Source organism: Panulirus ornatus, chromosome 6, assembly GCF_036320965.1.
Source record: "Panulirus ornatus isolate Po-2019 chromosome 6, ASM3632096v1, whole genome shotgun sequence".
Taxonomy (NCBI): Eukaryota; Metazoa; Arthropoda; class Malacostraca; order Decapoda; family Palinuridae; genus Panulirus; species Panulirus ornatus.
In genome coordinates, this window is record NC_092229.1 from 3,623,773 (window position 1) to 3,637,494 (window position 13,722).

Here is a 13,722-nt window from a genome sequence, read left to right on the forward strand (position 1 = left end):
TTTCCTTCTGATTTTCTACATGGCTTTGAGTAATCCATAAGTCTTATGAAGAGCTGTTTCTTCAGTAACTTGTACTGAAACAATACTCTTTCATCCTGCTCACTCTTGGCCCTGGGGAACTAACTTAACCGTCTCATTATCTTGAGTAACACTTTCATACATCAAAATATTATAATTAAGTACAGCATTAGGGTCTCTCCTTTTAGTTCATGAAAAATTGTGTTTTTCAAAAGGGCAGATATGATCGGGAGGTGTTGGATTTAAGTACAGGAGGCTAAGACGGTGGTGAAAGTGAAAAGAGAGATGTATAGGAATTATTTACGGGAAAGGAATGCGAGTGATTAAATCTACAACAGAAAGCAGCAGATAAGGAAGAAAGTGCAGGGGCTGGAAAAAGGGTAATTTTAAGAAGTGATTACTGAAAATGCTGACAAAGCTTATGTGCTTTACTGACCACAGTTCATACGTGAGGTCACTGCTTCTAAATACATTGTTGTTCTTGTCCGCAGGTTGCATTAGGACCGGCCAAGGCTGTCGTCTCTTACGCACGGTGATAAGACCAATCTGCATATCAATCACGGGACAGAACGAGCCGTTGGATTCATGGATGATACTTCACACCTGGGGCTAACCCTGGACTCACTGTTGTCTCAACATCTCTCCAGGTAAGTCATCGACAATCACCCAAGAGGAGGCGTGCGGCAGGCGATAAGCAGGTATCTATGTGGACTTAGTATTATTGGAACCAAATCAAAAATATGATCAGTACTGTTCGCTTGCCTAGGCACTTCCCTGACCGTGATGTATTCATGGGCTTCCCGGGGTCAAGCCTACATAAGTTCGATTCCTAGTCGCAGCAATCTGCCCAAAGTTAACCCAGGTGTTCATCTTACCCCAGGGGTTGGTCGATAAATGGGCACTTGGCTAAGGCTAAAGTATATATATATATATATATATATATATATATATATATATATATATATATATATATATATATATATATATATATATTCTGTTGACCGTGTCATCTCTTCTAGTATATAAAAAAGATGACCTGAAAATGGTTTTATCAGAAATAAAAGCACACGCCTCATTTCCAGAGACACATGAAGAAACATTTCCAAAAGAGAAGGCATTTGATAACATGGCATAATCTGCTGAGTAAATTTCACTTTCAAGACGAGTGTCACTAATGCCTATGTTTGCCAAACGCACGACAATTATGCCATCTTTAATAGCATGGTCAATCAAGGGTCATTTACTCTTCAGGAAGTAGTGAAAGTGAAAACATTTGCACGTGCTGGACGACCTGATGATGACAGCGTCACAGGGGTTAGAGAGTTGCCAAAAAATGCAAGCGTCCCTCCACAGTCTGACGTCTCGCTATTCTGTAGTCTTTACCATAGCTCACGATGCTGTGTCTGTGGACGGTGTAGATCCTCTAAGTTTAGGATGATCAGGCAAGCCTTGACGTATGAAAGCGTGCAGGTTCGACCGTTCCATGATCTGTCTCTTAACAACATCTTAGTTATCCCCCTGACATATCCAGACCTGTATTTACATAGTTCACTCAAAATTTCCAAACAAATATTTCACATTTCTGAAATTACCGCCACCGTTTAAGGCAAAGTAATGAGCACTTGAACCACCCCTTTCTAAAGGTTACAAATGTTGCTACTTTCTCTCTGTTCTACAGGTATCATTGTAGCCATCTGTTCTCCTAACTTACCTTCATGTGCTCCCTCCTCCAGGGCTTGCACCCGAAGCAGGGCCTCTTGCTGCTGTTTCCTACATTTCTCTGTGGAGGCCGATCACTCGAGGATAGACCATTATGTTATCTCCCTCTTCCTTTGGACAGTTAAGTCATGAAGTTCTCTTCCTCCTATTATCTTTCTCCCTACAAACTCTGTGTCTGTAAGAGTCGGGTCTACAGACTCCTGCGGAGCTATGGTTAATTCCTACTTTTTTTTTCTTAGTCTCACTGTGTGTCTTACACCTGATATGGTGGCATGTTTTCCCATGCCATGTCGGCCGCTGAGAAAGAGAGAGAGAGAGAGAGAGAGAGAGAGAGAGAGAGAGAGAGAGAGAGAGAGAGAGAGAGAGAGAGAAAGAACCACAGTGGTGCATGTGCACGCCTGGGACATTGTCTGTATTCATACACCGCCTCCTGTGTTCTGGGCCACTTGACCACAAAGGTACCGTAGCCGGGGAATATAAAGCAAGCGAGGCCCCCGCGAATCATTTTCCGAGCAGCAGTTGTCTGCGTAATAGCCTCTCGCTCCTTATTGACAACCTGTCACAAACAATTGGACTGCAATTTTCAGGTGCATCAAATAAATATCAAGTAGAAAATGTGCAGTTCCGAGCGGTCACGTCTTTACAAGGGAGGAAAATGTTAGGCTGGCCCAGTCAGGTGAAAGGTTAGACAAAAGGTTCCCCTCGCACGGCTGTCAGAGACAGGTCTGCCTCTCTCTCTCTCTCTCTCTCTCTCTCTCTCTCTCTCTCTCTCTCTCTCTCTCTCTCTCTCTCTCTCTCTCTCTCGTCCCCCACCTCTACCCACCTGGAGCCCACCAGGATAACGTGAACCTATTCCCACCCACCAGGCTGACAAGGCCCCATCCCGGTACACCTGGAACCCACCAGTTGACGTGACCCCCATTTCCAACCCAAATATGACCCACCAGGCTTGATATGACCCCATCCCACCCACCTCGATCCCACCAGGATGACCTAGTCCCATTCCGACCCACTTGGAACCCATGAGGTGAATGTGTTCCCAACCCAACCCACCTGGAGCCCACTAGGTTGATGTGACCCTTCCCTAGCCCACCTGGACTCCATCACCACCCAAGTTAAACCCACCAGATTAACGTGGCCTTATCCCAGCCCACCTGGAACCCACCAGGTTAACCTTATTCCTTGCCACCTGAAACCCCACACAAATCATCACTACAAGCCATAGTCCATGTGATATCGTCTTACAGTTTGTTTTGCTTTAATAAACGACTAGAAATTAATTATAAATGTTAACCTTGCTCTGAGAATGATATTTGCTCATATAACAACCCTTGAGGAGTAGGAAAGTGTGTGTGTGTGTGTGTGTGTGTGTGTGTGTGTGTGTGTGTGTGTGTGTGTGTGTGTGTTCTGCTCTCGTAGGTCTCCATCTTTTTTTGAACTTTATTGTCAAACAACATTTAAGGGTCTTTATACACTGTCGGCGTTTACAGTTTAATAAGCGACCTCATTCCATTCACCTACAATCCTAACACGATGAAAGTACGTCTTCCCAGCCTTTCTGGTGCATTTCTTGCCTCGATCCTCGTCATGGCCTCTGGCTGCTCTGTCGTCCCATTTCTGGTAATTCAGTAACGCCCGGCCCACATACCCTTCTCTTACGTCACAGACGGAGCTAACACTCATGAAAGTCTAAAAGGTTTTTTTTTTGGATGGTTTCCTTTCCATGAATTAACATTATCTCCCTTGGAGCGTCTTATTCACAAGTAGTCACCAGTTTCCTCCCTGTTTATATATTCCAATGTTTTAAACAGCACACTCGTCTGCGAGACCGGTCTTGTAGTTCAGCACAATTTCTCTATCTCCTTTCTCAGAGAAAGACACGATATTTGTCCTCTTTCACGCCCTTAGTACTACATACTCCTCCGGCGACATGCTGAGCATTTCAAGCGGCCTGTACAGGGTACCTGAGCATTTATGTACATATGAAGCGTCTTCATTAGGACCTTACATGGGACGTAGTCTCTGTTACTCTTCCAATGACTTTTCGTATCAGTTTCAGTGTAGTCCAAGACCTCCATCCCACCCCACATTGATTGTCTTCAGTGCTATAGAGTCATCCACTGTAGAAACACTTCGCTCTTCTTTACCCCATCGTCATTTTCTCCTCCCCCCACAGTCCTCAGCCTGAGTTATTAGAATTCATCTTAAAGTTTTGCATTTTCTCCTGTCCTGTCCACGGTATTCTTTGTCAAGTTTCTCAGCTCTCCTTTTCATACCTCGCTGCACCATCTTGCTGACAATATGGATGTTTATGTGAAATTCTTTCTTCCTTCATTCCCAACTGTAGTCCTTGATTTTATGCTGCATAGGTTCTGTGTGGGGTAAGCTCAGCCCCCCATCAAAATCAGTTATCTGTACTTGACCAGGAGCGAGTGTATGCAGATAATCACATACACGTGTATTTTTCGCACTTGTTTCCTGCGTAAGCGAGGTAGCGCCAGGAACAGACGAAGAAAGGCCTCATTCACTCGCATCCATTCCCAAGCTGTCATGTGTAATGATGCGCCGAAACCACAGCTCTCTACCCACAACCAGGCCCTACAAACTTTTCTATGGTTTGACCCGGACGCTTTACATGCCCTGGTTTAGTCCATTCACAGCTTGTCGCACCCTGTATACCAAATCGCTCAAATTCATTCTATTCCGTGTATGCTTTTCAACCTCCTGCACTTTTTCACTCTATCCTTCCATCTCCAATCTGGTCTCCCATGGATAACGCGGTAGAGTAACAATATGTAGAAGTACTGTGATGAAGCTACGCAAGGCAGAACTCAGTTATGGGATGACTTGTAAACAAAGGGTGAAATAGGGCCAATTAAGGTGACCACGATTGCAAAAATCCTGATGTGGAATACAGGAATCCAAAACTGGATAGATGCACGGTTCACCTACAGGTATGAAGCGATAGCAGGTAGAGGAACTAGGATGACAGAATAGGGAGGGAGGGAGGGAGAATAGGGAGAGTGGGTGAGAGGGTTAGATAGGGAGAGTGGGTGAGAGGGTTAGTTAGGTAGGTGGTGAGTGAGCCAATAACCCCTGGTTGCCACGTACCACAACACCCAATAATGGAACCACATGCAGAGAGGTATTGCCATCTCCAGGGTAGCGGGTCACCTACGCGCTCTTGGTTCCCGTATCCCACATTCCTCACTGCCCTTCGGCGACGCTGGTGCCGGCGAGCTGGTGTACATGATTGAGAGATACAGGAAGAGGGCGTACAAGAGCCTAGCACAAGCGAGTCACTTTATCTACGGATCTCCAAACAACCCCGTTGCCTTAAAGATACGTTCTCTCTCTCATCGCGACTTCGTATTTCGCTAGTCACTTCGCGTCGAGGTAAAGGAGCGTTACGCTCTCGGCTGGAATTAGGAGAAATTAGAGATATGGGACGTGTGATTTGTACAGCGGTCTGAGGATAATGGCTGACTTAGATTGGGTCAGAAAGGTATGGCATTTGGGTACCAGTTCAGGGAAGATGTGCTGAGTTTCTGAAGGATCTTTTTTTGTATTGTGGTAGGACACGGGGAGAGAGGGAGAAAGGACTGTGACTGAGGATGGAGGAGGGTGCCTTGGGGGAAGGTTAGATCTTGATCGTTCGTTAGGAATTGCGTCTTATATTGGACGGATGCCTCAGAGTCCTGACGAAGGAGGGTGTGTCCCGCCATCTGGGGCTGGCAGATCAGCGCTACCTCCCTCCCTGCCAGGAGGAACGCCAAAAGAAATTAAACTAAGGGTTGAGTCCTGGCGAGTTAAGATCATTGTAGCAAGATCGGAGACATTGAGTGCATAATTACTGTTCCTGATCTTTAAGAAAAGATTGGAAATTCCTTTTTCACTCGTCAACAGAGACTGACGCAATACTTTCGTTGAACCTTTGAACTTAATTAATTGGTAAAGTACAACACTTCCTGTGGGCGCTTTTATTCCCCTCTGCCAGACGTGCCCAGCTGCTGCAGTTACGGGCGGGTCTAATTATCCGTTAATCGTTAATAAGGTTATCAGACTGCTCACCACATGGCTATCCGGCCTTCTTGACATCTATCCCCTCGCGATATAACTTGACCATTCCGTAACAATATCGCGTTAATCAATTAGAAGGTCATTGTGTACTCCGTGGGCAACCAGAGGGAGGGCGACTCCCGCCGAGCCACGTACAGAGCGACCGACCCGAGTTTCCGCGGCTCACCACCAGGGGGTGAGCACCCCGTCGCGACGCCATATTGGAATGCCAACAGTCCATCGGACCCAGCGCTAATAATTCGATCATGCCCCAAATTCTCTTACGAGGGGATAAGTGGTTTACTGCTGGGACGATGGAACAATACTATTTGGTTAAATTCCCTCAACCTCTATGCATAGTTACTGCCAAGAATTCACGTTAGGGAAACTTTTGCGAGTGGAGTAGCCGAACACCATCTTGACCCCTGCCCACCACACCTTCAGGATGAGGCAGGAAATAACATGGCCGCCATCATTCATCCACCCACGGTAATTTTTCATCCAACATTTTCAAAAAACATTAAACAAAATGGTCCTCCTTCTTTTCCCGCCAACCACATGAAGCCTGGAAGAATGTAAACTCTTAATAATAAATTACGTTGAGCATAGAATTTAAACACAGAAGACAATGAACTACAAGCAGGAATCAATCCGAGGCAAATTCCTATTTTTCATTCCAGTCATAGAAAGGTTTCTGAAGCAACAGCTGATGTGAAGTTCATTACAAAATACATTAATTTGAATTGATTATTTTTGTGTGTTGCATTATTCAACCGACGGAATGCAAATGATTGTCTTTTTAATTTATGGATTCAACGCTAAAGCCACCATGACTTCCAGTCATCATCACCATTGTAACACACACACACACACACGCACACACACACACACACACACACCCTCAACTTGTTCTATGTGAATTAAAGTGAACATGGACTTCCGTACTGCCACAAGCGCTTCTTAGTTGTTGCTGGGTTTTTTTTCAGTAGGAACCAGTGTCTTCATGCATACCGACCCACTAAAAGTCTCTATACTATGAAAAGAAAAAATCTATTCCTTCTGCATCTTCGCTTGAAATACGTCCATTCATCCCCAATTAACTCAACCACCTGAGCTATCCATCTTTCCTCACACCTTCAACCACACATCTGTGTACTTTCTTGACCAACCTATTGTCTATCAGGTATTTCACTGACCATAGGTTACATTCATGAGCCTTATCTAATGGTTTCCTGCACAGTTATATTTGTTTCGTCTTATTGTTTTCTCTCTTATCGTCCATCACATCAATAGGTCGCACCGTTGCGCTCAAGTGTCGAACGGTCGTCATCAAAGGTGGCAAAGTCGTTTTTAAAAGTCGTATTGTCGTGCTCTACCTAGTCGCAGCGAGAAAATGGCTGAGACGAAGACTGCATAAGGATCAGCAGCACGAAGACCCAGGACCGACGTGCCGGGATCTGGAAGCGATGGAACGTGGTGTTCTTGTGACAGAGGAAGGGCGGGCATTCTTCGACGACCAACGGCACCGAGACACTTACCCCAATTCAGGTCTCGCCACAGTTAATACTCCTCGAGGGTCTGAAACTTCGAAGATATTGTCTTCCTACCTCTCGAACTTCCCAGCAGATGTGGTCCATCTATTCTAGAATATTGTGTACTTCGCTGAAGACGAGTTAGAGGATTTTATGCTTCATCTGGGGAGAGAAAACTTCACTTTGTCCTCGCTAAAGGACTCAGAGTGACCATTCATCCATACAGGAAGGCACAGTACGAAGAATGGTTAGTCAAAATAGGCTGCAACAGAATCACGTTGACTCTAGGTTGAAAGAACTTGCATCTATAACTAAACAGAGTCAAAAGTTACAAGCGACTTTGAGCACCACAGATGTTAAAACTGTGCCTTACTCAACTTATTCCAGAAAGGGAAAAGAATAACAAAATGAGAGGCAAAGCTTGTGGAAGTGTTAACAAAACCTTTGTTAAAGATGGGAAATTTTACCCTCCAAAACTGCTGCGCAAGACGAACGAATAACAGAATAGAACTCACGGTTTTAGCTAAAAAATGCCATGACGTAGGGCTTACACTATCATTCCCACCACTCTACCCTCGCAGCTTACACTATCTTCTCTACCACCCCATCCCTACAGCTTACCTTACCAACGCACCCCCCACAGCTTGTCTACAGCTTCCCCATCATCCACCCCACCCTTACAGCTTACATTATTCCATCCTCCTCACTACCCCATCTTTGACTGTTTATGGTGGTTTCTACATGGCTTGTTTGAGGTTTTCACAAGTCTTCGATTCTTTAAATTCATTACGTAAATCGTTCCATTTCAACCTGACACACTCCGTTTTCCATTGCCTCTCCCACTATGGACGGTAAAGTCACTCTGAAAAATCCATTCTCACACTGCCTTCAAACTTTCCAGCGATTTATACACGCCCTATTAACACACATTCACTGGAGTAAATAAGACGGAATGTCGATGATAGTGAGTGCATGGGGTTAGGGTGTGATTTACAGAGTCAAAGTCCTTCAAACACGATCGTCTGGCAAAGACTTTTTGCATTAATGAACTAACCAAACACATCTGGAACTGGGAGAAAGCCAGTGACCTTCCATCATTTGCCAGGAGTCTCTTCCTTGTGTCGGCACCACCTCTGGAACATCTTCCATGTGACGGCAACACCTCTGGAACATGTAAGGTGGGACGGAGGAGGAGAGAGAGAGAGAGAGAGAGAGAGAGAGAGAGAGAGAGAGAGAGAGAGAGAGAGAGAGAGAGAGAATGATTTTCCCTTACATTAGGCTCTGGTAGAGTTTATCAAAGGGCCGCACTTCATAAACAGAATATCAAAATCTCGTCTCCTCACAATTGCCCTCTCCCCCTCACCCTCCTGTGACGCGTCGGCCAGCAGCAGCCCTCACCACCGCTCCCCTTCTCGCCCGCTCCCTTGTAGATAAAACCCAACAACGGCTCTCTATGGTCAGTTTCTACAGCAGTGTAAGTCGGACAACAACACTACGTTTTCTCAGTGGTGTTTAGGAGGAACCTCGCATATATGTATAACAAATATTAAGGAATGACATCCAAACGATGGGATGGGAGGTCAGCGATTCCCATATTTCCCGCCAAATGACTTCACACAAAGGCGGCTTATCGATTGCTCGCGCCGGGACTCAATGACGCGCGCCTAAAAGAAAACGGACCGAAGCGGGAAACGGAAGTCGGCAACGCGGGTCCGGGATCAGCGGTTGCCACCTACCGCGCATCATTCTGATTCATTTACAGAAGAAATTACGCCCCTACGCCCGCGTCCTCTTGGGATTAGACAGCTGTAACATCGACACGAGAAGAATCCTGGTGTTTGGAGGGGAACAGGGTGACCAAAAAAGGAAATTTACGGTGTTGAATCGACTGCCATAAGTCTGTGTTTGGGCTACGCGATGCTCACCCCCAAGACAAACCAAGACGGGTGGCGGCCACACGCCCTCCGGAAGCACCAGACGGTCTGTCTTGCGGCCGCTGGTGTGAAAGCACTCAGGAGGGGCCGGGATAATGGCCGGCCGATGAGAATTACGGCATCAACACCGGAATTGAGCGTGGAGAGGGTGGTGCTGGAGCTGGAGAGAGGGCGGTGATGGGAGGCCGGGAAGAAGGCTGTGACGGGAGTGTGGAGTGGGACTGAAGGAGGTGTAGGAGAGGGCGATGTTATGGCTGGGGGAATGGTAGTGGGGAGGAGTGGTGAGGGGGCTGGGGGAGTGGCAATAAGGAAGGTTACGAACAGGGCCGTGACGGGGCTGGGGAGAGTAAGGGAGGAGAGCTGGAGAGATGGGGAGGAGCAGGCCCCTGATGGTGACAGATTTACCAACGCTAAAGTGTAGGAAACGTAACGTCATGGTGTGGCCTCAGATGTTGCATGTCAGAGGTTGGTGCTGGTGAGGGTGTCTCGTGGATGGTGCTGGGGGCGTTCTGTGGTGGTGCTGACCCACTGGGGAGCCTTGTTGGTGGTGCTGGGGGTAGTCTTGTGGGAGGTTCTAGGGGCGTCATGTGGGTGGTACTGGGGAGGTGTTGTGGATGGTGCTGGGGACGTCTTCGTGTGATGCTTGATGTCAAGTTACTAAATGAGACATCCAGACGCTGAGGACGAGGGGAGCAGGTACTTTAAAAGTTGGGCGGTGTTAAACACGATTCAGCTATTCCTCTCGACATATGGGAGAAGTGACATCTCTCCCCTGGGAGTGTCTGAGGGAAGTGAAACCCTCCCCTAGGAGAACGTGGGAGAAGTGTGACATCTCCTCGTGGGAGTATCAGTATCCCCTTCTCAGGAAGGTGTCAGGGATTAGTGTATGAACACCCGTCTTCTCTCCCTCGGGGCGTCAGGAAGAAGGGCGACTCCCCCGGTCTCTGGTCGTTGGGCCTTCCGGGTCTTGAGTTTCGCTTCCGACTCCTTCTTTCCCTCCCTCCCTCCCTCACCGATTCCCCTCAACTTTTGTGTTCCCTTCCATTGCTAACTAATGTATCTGACACGCAAGTTACGGAGGCCTGGGAAAGACCTAGTGGTAACTCACGATTTCATCGCCATCCTCACTCATGATGTCTGGCAGTTATCAGGTCTTCTGGACGAACTAACTCCGACAACTTCGGAAAGTTTCTCGTCTTCTTTGGCCGTGGCGCCCCTGGCGGGTAGACGTTCCTGTGTGGTGCAGTGAGTGGGCGTGGTGAGGTGGATGGTGCGTGTCATGACCCTGAAATAAGGCTCATTACCCCCAAAGAATCTCTCTCTCTCTCTCTCTCTCTCTCTCTCTCTCTCTCTCTCTCTCTCTCTCTCTCTCTCTCTCTCTCTCTCTCTGCCATCTACGGAATCCCGTACGCTTTCTACCAATATGAGAACCTATCTTTACATCCTTTAACTACCATCTGTAGACTCCTCTGCCATTTGTGGACAGTCTCCCGTCTCAGCCATCTACGAACAACCCCACGTTTCAGCCATCTGTGAACAGGCGCACGCCTCAGCCATCTGGGGAGCCATCATATTTCATGACTTTTCATCAGCGAGGCTGGCCAAAACTCTCCCTACATCTCTTTTACCAACTGGATTGTTGTCTTGCTAGTTTTTGAAAGCAGGTAATACAGTTGTAGTTGTAGACGGGATGCAGTTGGTTGTAGATACTAGAGACGAGCAAACTACTGTGGGTGTAGACGGTAGATACATCCAGACCATCGTGGTTGCAGATCGTAAAAGCATATCGAGAGCTAACCAAAATGTAGTTGATAAGCAAATTAGTTGGACTACAGCTGTAGTGAAGGTCGAAAAACCCAGACCACCAGTTAAAGTATACTGCCACTTTACTTAATCAGGAGAGTGCACTGGGCTAGAGAGTGAGACGAGGTACTAGGGAACGTGTTGCGCAAGACAGACGAGATGCTTAGATGTATTGGGTCCGGGAGAAAGATGTTTGTAGTGTAGGATAGGTCACTTGACAGGAAGGGAGGAATGTACTGTTGTGGACTGAAGCGAAGTTTGGTAGGTATAGTTGGTGTGCTGATGAGGTGAAGGAATAGCATTAAGTGTCAGGACTCCACATATCTGTAACAGATATGACAAAAGCTGAACACTTGTCGTATATCAAGGTGTCAAAATTTACTTGCAGACAACAGAACTGTGACTATGTGAGTTCACTTAAGATGAAGATAATCAGCCATTTTTCTTATGTTAAATATAGAGCCAATGATGGTAAGGCAAATGGTAAAAATACTTCGTTATTTTATTTGAGAGTATTTTGTGGTTGACTTTTATAACTTTTACTTATGTTCTTCAAATCCTAAATTCACATTCTTTTTTTCTGAGATACATGATGTGTACATTTACTTTGTGACTTCTTCCCTGGGTGTTACGTTACTTGCTACCGGGATAATGATCGTCAAGTTGACGAAGTCAACGTATGCTATCTACGAGATGCATTTGAGAGAAGTAAGGGTATCAAAAAGTCGGAATTCCTCTGCAGAAATAGATCTTGAAATAACCTTTTTAAGCCGGGTAACGATTCAGTGCAAAACTCTTTCTTTACCACCACTGGTTATTGTAGAGGATATAAATATTCAGAAACTTCTCTGACACCTTCTACAGGAGACCTCTGGGTCTTGCAATTGGTTTCCAATCGAGGGTACGCAGGAGTACATGGGCAGCTTGATGGTCTGGTGGCGAGGTTCATCAGGTGGAGGACAATGATAGCGTCCCTAAATGCTTGATGGATGTCGATGGAGGAATCCCCGACGAAGGGAAGTGTTAACCCCTGGTAGTCTCACACGTCGCGGGCGACGATGAGATTACCATCGCGCAAAGTCAATTTGGCGGTGTGAGGGAGATGTAGTGGTGATGGATGGTCCGAGTCAGCTGGGGTGCACGTCTACCCTACAATCAAACCTCTTGCTCTAACTTTCCCTCCTCCCTCGCTCCTCATCCACCCAACCCCCCAGCCTCTTGCACCACCCCAGCACCACCGCCCTATCCTCTGTGATGCTCTTAATGAGCTTCGGAACATAATCTAATTGACACAATCAATATGGGTGACCAATCGCTCCCTCTGGTGCCATTATGGCGGGTAGAAAGAGTCGACTGACACTCGTGGGTTGGGAGTGAGAGAGGGTGGGAGAGGGGATAGGATTAGAGGGAGCTGGCCACGGAGGGAGAGAGATGGAGATGGGGAATGATTGGGGTCCAGATGAATAGGGGAAAGAGTGTAAACAACGTCATGAAGATGGGCCGGGAACTAATGGAATATAAGGGGAGTGTGTGATTACATTGAAAAACCACGTGACTCTAGATAAACGAGTGACGAGGGAGAGCGAGTGGGTAGAATGGCAAGAGGGACCCGCAGCAAGGGATGGTGGAGCTAATGAGGTGTACAGGAGACGTGTGAAGAGCGGTAGCATTGAAAGGATGGAAGCCATGCACACAGTAGCATGGTAGAGGACGGCGGCCATGCACACAGTAGCATGGGAGAAGACGGAGATACGGAGATCATGCACATAGTGGCATGGGAGAGGACGGAAGCAATGCACACTGTCACAAAGGACGGGGAAGGTGCGGAGTAACTGAAGGCCAGAAAAGAGGGAAGGGACGTTATCGCACTGACATGTGAAGGGAAGGAGATGAGAAGGGAACATAGGAAGGAAGGGATCCACATGTGATTGATGATAGGGTGGGGGAAGGAGGGAGCTTATGACGGGGAGGAGACGGTGGAAGGAGGTGGGTGGAACGTGTCATACCTACCCCTGTTCGTCACGGGAACGCCCGGCCCGGCCACACTGACCTCCTCGTCATCCAACTCTCATTCATCTCACATCGAAGTAATGACACAACACAAAGAGTTGTCCCAACGCGTGCGTTGGTGCACGTGCACCGTGTGTGTATTGTGTGTGTGTGTGTGTGTGTGTGTGTGTGTGTGTGTGTCAAGAGCTCTATCTACATGAGCGCAGTTGTTTTAAGATTCGCTTAGCTTTAGTCTGGCACTGACGGTTATAAGATAGTTCAGTCTTACATTTCTGTAATATTTATTCCAACTAATTTGTTTTTATTTTTCCATTTCATTCTGGCAACGTCATAAAAAGGAGACCCCACGTTATGCTGGTTCTTCGGCACGTCTTCCCGTTAAACTCCTCTCCAGAATCGTAAATTAACAGAACCTCCATGTCTGAGGGTCTGAGCCCACAGAATTTTCTCTTTGGAACTTCACTTTGAGATGGTGTTTGAGTTTCTTTTCTTGCACTTTATCATTGCCCTCATTTTTCTGTGGTAGAATACACCAGTCGTATTGTTCTGCAGTAGAATACAACAAGTTTGCTGTTCTATGATAGAATACATTAGTCATTGTACTGTGACAAAATATAACGTCCTTTATTGTCCTGTGGTGGAATACA

At 46.8% G+C, this 13,722-nt stretch overlaps 1 protein-coding gene across 1 annotated transcript in view; it reads left to right on the forward strand.

Moving 5' to 3' along the window:
- The first annotated feature begins 509 nt into the window (after nucleotides 1–509).
- The window catches only part of LOC139749003 (heat shock cognate 71 kDa protein), a 36,799-nt gene continuing 23,586 nt past the window's right edge, over nucleotides 510–13,722 (forward strand). Inside the window, exon 1 of the mRNA XM_071662374.1 lies at nucleotides 510–665. The gene's annotated coding sequence lies outside the window, so the exon portion shown is untranslated. The remainder of the gene's footprint in view (nucleotides 666–13,722) is intronic.